General features: G+C 44.0%; 1 pseudogene; it reads left to right on the forward strand.

Annotated features, from left to right (window-relative positions):
- Nucleotides 1-218: 218 nt before the first annotated feature.
- On the forward strand, nucleotides 219-1,897 carry LOC108293109 (annotated as a pseudogene).
- The last annotated feature ends 2,672 nt before the right edge of the window (nucleotides 1,898-4,569 follow it).

Here is a 4,569-nt window from a genome sequence, read left to right on the forward strand (position 1 = left end):
ATTGAGGGGACACACTCATTCATTCCTGACACTAAAACTATTTCTTCCTAGTAAAGAAAGCATTCAGAGAAATGGAATATGAAATAAAGCCTTTATGCGCTCTGCCTAAATTAATAATTTATGGTTTTTTGTATATTGGCTACATCACATTTAGAAAGTAAGAGACAGCCCTCACTCGCTGCCGATGACCTGCCCCGCCACGCGCGTGTCCTGCAGAAATGCTTCAGTTGCCCACAGTCTTTGCCAGATCAGACCGGCATCCAGGATCCTGGCTCCTCATCTCCCTCGGGCTGATGCCAAAGATGTAAAATTTGGTGCAGATGCCTGAGCCTTAATGCTTCAAGGCCTAGACCTTCTAGCCGGCGCGGTAGCCGTTACACTGGGGCCAAAGGGAAGAACACTGATTACTGAGCAGAGCTGGGGAGGTCCCAAAGTAACAAAAATGGTGTGACTGTTGCAAAGTCAATTGGGTTAAAGGATAAGTATAAAAACGTTGGAGCTAGACTTGTTCCAGATGGTGCCAGTAACCCAGATAAAGAGTCTGGGGATGGCACTACCACTGCTGCTGTACTGGTAGGCTCCACTTCTAAGTAAGACTCCGAGAAGATTAGCAGAGGTGCTAATCCAGTGGAAATCTGGAGAAGTGCTATGTTAGCCGGTGATGCTGTAATTGCTGAACTTCAAAAGCAGTCTAAACCTGTGACCGCCCTTGAAGTCGTGCAGGTTGCTATGATTTCTGCGAACAGAGACAAAGAAATTGGTAACATCATCCTGATGCAATGAAGAAAGCTTGGAAGAAAGGGTGTCATCACAGTCAAGAATGGAAAAACACTGATGAATTAGAAATTAGTGAAGGCATAAAAGTGTGACCAAGGATATATTTCTCCATACCTTATTAAAAAGGTCAGAAATGTGAATTCCCAGATGCATATGTTCTGTTGAATGAAAAGAAAATGGCTAGTATCCAGTCCGTTGTACCCACTCTTGAAATTGCCAATGCTCACTGTAAGCCTTTGGTCATAATCACTGAAGACATTGATGGAGAAGCTCTAAGCACACTCATCTTGAATAGGCTAAAGGTTGGTCTTCAGCTTGTGGCAGTCAAGGCTCCAGGGTTTGGTGACAATAGAAAGAACCAGCTTCAAGATGTGGCTGTTGCTACCGGTGGTACAGTGCCTGCAAAAGAGAGGTTGACCCTAAATCTTGAAGATGTTCACCCTCGTGACTTGGGAGAAGTTGGAGAGGTCACTGTGATCAAAGATGATGCCATGCTCTTAAAAGGAAAAGAGGGGTAACAAGGCTCAAGTTGAAAAACGTGTTCAAGAAATCATTGAGCAGTTAGATGTCACAACTAGTGAATATGAAAATGAAAAACTGAATAGATGGAATAGCTGTGCTGAAGGTTGGTGGGACACATGCTGAAGCGAATGAAAAGAAACAGTTACAGGTACCCATAATGCTACAAGAGCAGCTGTTGAAGAAGACATTGTTCTGGGAGGGGGTTGTGCCCTGCTTCTGTGCATTCCAGCCTTGGACTCATTGACTCCAGCTAATGAAGATCAAAAAACTGGTAGAGAAATTATTAAAAGAACACACAAAATTCCAGCCAGTGACTATTGTTAAGGAACCAGGTGCTGAAGGACCTTTGATAGTTGAGAAAATTTTGCAAAGTTCCTCAAAAGTTGTTTATGATACTATGGTGGGAGATTTTCTGAATATGGTGGAAAAAGGAAATATTGACCCAACAAAGGTGGTGAGAACTGCTTATTGGATGCTGCTGGCGTAGCCTCTCTGTTAATTAGATCAGATGTTGTCACAAATTCCTAAAGAAGAGAATGGCCCTGGAATGGGCGCAATGTGTGGAATGGGAGGTGGTATGGGAGGTGGCCTGCTCTAATTCCTAGAATAGTGCTTTACCTTTATTAATGAATTGTGAAAGGAAGCCCAGGGCATGTTCCTCACCAATAACTTCAGAGAAGTCAGTTGGAAAAAATGAAGAAAAGTCTGGGTGACGTTTGAGAAATCACAATAACCATCAGCTACTGGTTTCTGTTGACAAAATACATAATGGTTTAGTGCGGTCATTATTCATGCCTACAGATAATTTACTTTATACTTTGAAATAAGACGTTGTACATTCCTGATACTGGGTACGAGAGTCAGGTACCAATGTTCTGCTTTCAACTGCAGTCTTTGAGGCATTTTTGCTACTATTGTGTTAACATCAGGGTTTTAGTGCTTGAGACCACCAGATGAGAAGTTAAGAGGCTTTCTGTGCAGAGTGAGAATAATTGTGTACAAAGTAGAGAAATATCCAATCACGTGAGAACCTTTGTGTGATAAGTTTGTTTAAAGTGAGAAAGAGGCAAACATCATAACACTTTACTGTAATTATCTCAGCATGAGTCTCTTACATATGAGGGAAAACTCCCACATTGAACACAATACAATTCACACACGTTAAGAAAAATAATTCCTCAGTGTTATTTATTATCTTGTCAATATTTCACATTGCTCCGGTTGTTCCAACGATGGCTTCATGGAGGTTGATTTTTCTGGGTACATGTTTGATCTAGATTCACACACTGAATTAGGTTGTCGTGTCTCTTAGTTTGTTGAGTAAATATTCTTAAGGAAATGTCATGGTACTATGAGAAGGGCCTGATTGGGGCTTAGAGTTTGAATTAAGAGACTGGTTGCCGTCTCTTTCATGTGTGGCATCAATCTTGATTGATACGTTCTTAATGACTCCTATGCTTAGCAGTATTATTATAAAACTAATACACTCGCATTTAAAAACTCACGCATAGAAGAGTGTGAATTTCTCCTCTAATCCTGTTGCAATCCCAGGACCCACTTGATAGCATTTTGGTTTTATATCTTTTGTCCTCTCTCTATCTCAGTCCATTTGTAAAGCCTTGTTAAGGAGGTGAAATTGCTCTGAAATAGGAAAGTCACTGTGAAATGCTGCACATCTGTGTCCCTGGGGAAGAAGCCATCGAGCCTTAGGTAACATGGGCCTGGTTGCTCCCGGACAACTGGGAGAACTCTTCCTAATGAAAATTTCTGTGGTTACACCTGCTTCTTTTTTCCTGGCACAGTCCAATGGGACTCCTTCACATCCATGTTCATCCTGGTGATTAAGTCTGTTTAGCAAGTACCAGTGGAGGGGCACCTTTGTCTTAAAGGTCGGGTTTTTACCTTGCTTCAGCAAAGAAGACCACCCACTGGTGCACCAACGGGGTTCTTTACCAAAAGCAGAGATGCAGCAATTCTCGGATTAGGAGATGTGAAGATTTGGAAAAATATAAATGAGTGATTTTTTTTTTTCTTAATGAGCTGAAAGCAAAGCCAGATTATAAAAGGGGAACCATCAAGCCTGACTGAGAAATAGGCTCACTGTGCTGTCTATTATGGAACTTGAGAACCCCTGCTGTGTCCCCAAACCTCTTTCCTAGAACTGAGGAGAGAATTCCAGCCTCGCTCTTTGTGGTGAAATGGTTCGGTTCCCCAGGCAAGTGTGGGAAGCCTCATTCTTATAAATAGGCTCCTAGAAAGCAAAGTCTTTCACATCTGTGGTTTAGGAAACAAAGTTTCTCTGCACTATGTCCTCAGTGGTAAAGAACAGAAGCAGTTTTACTGGTTCTCAGTTGTGGAGGCAGGGCCAGCTTCATGGGCTTGAGGGCTGGGCAGGGACACGGGGACCTCTCTCAGAAGGGCCGGTGCCCGGTGTCAGGCTCTGCTGACAGCCTCCTGACTTTCTTGTTTTTTTCTTAGAACTTGTGTTTTGTAAATGAAGTCCACTGAGACAATGGAGCGTGCACATGGGCAGAGTGGCTATGAGAGGAGACGAGGTGGGCAGGCCCAGGCCCGGGGCATGAAGGCCACATGCTGGAGCTTGCTGCCCTGAGCACGGGCATCCTCGGAGCAGCCCAGGCATGCCTGGACTGGGAAGGAAGATGGCAAGGGATGGGGATGGGAGGTGGCAGCAGCAGCATCCTCAGCCCTCGGGTGAAAGGAGGGTGTCTGTGTGGAGGCAGCAGAGACACCTCTGTGCCTGTTTTTCCTCAGAGTCATCCTTGGGGCTTCTGCACAAGTGCTTACCCCCTGGCCTGAGCCCCAGGACAGGAACCATAGGTGCTCAGAAAGATAGCAGAATGGGAGTAGATAGTCACAGAAGAAAAGTGTGCCCATGGACATTGCAATAAAGCATACCAGGGAGTGACTGGAATTCTTCAGAGAGTTTAGAGTTCTTCAAGGAGTTATCTAAGGCTCAGAAATGGAAATTAAACATGTAATGATAGTCACATTTAACAGAGATGGATGCAATATTTGTGTAAAATTTCTGATGGGCCAGACATGGTGCTTCATGCCTGTTATCCTAGCACGTTGTGAGACTGAGGTCAGAGGATTGCTTGAGGTCAGGTGTTGGATACTAGCCTGGGCAGTATAAGTACACACCATCTCTACAAAGAATAATAATGATAATAAGAGGTGAGTTGTCGGTACAGGGAGTTGGTGATTTGTCCAGGGCAGTGGTTATCAAAGCGTTGGCCCTGGACCAGCAGT

Source organism: Cebus imitator, unplaced genomic scaffold (genome assembly GCF_001604975.1).
Source record: "Cebus imitator isolate Cc_AM_T3 unplaced genomic scaffold, Cebus_imitator-1.0 Scaffold523, whole genome shotgun sequence".
In the NCBI taxonomy this organism is placed as follows: domain Eukaryota; kingdom Metazoa; phylum Chordata; class Mammalia; order Primates; family Cebidae; genus Cebus; species Cebus imitator.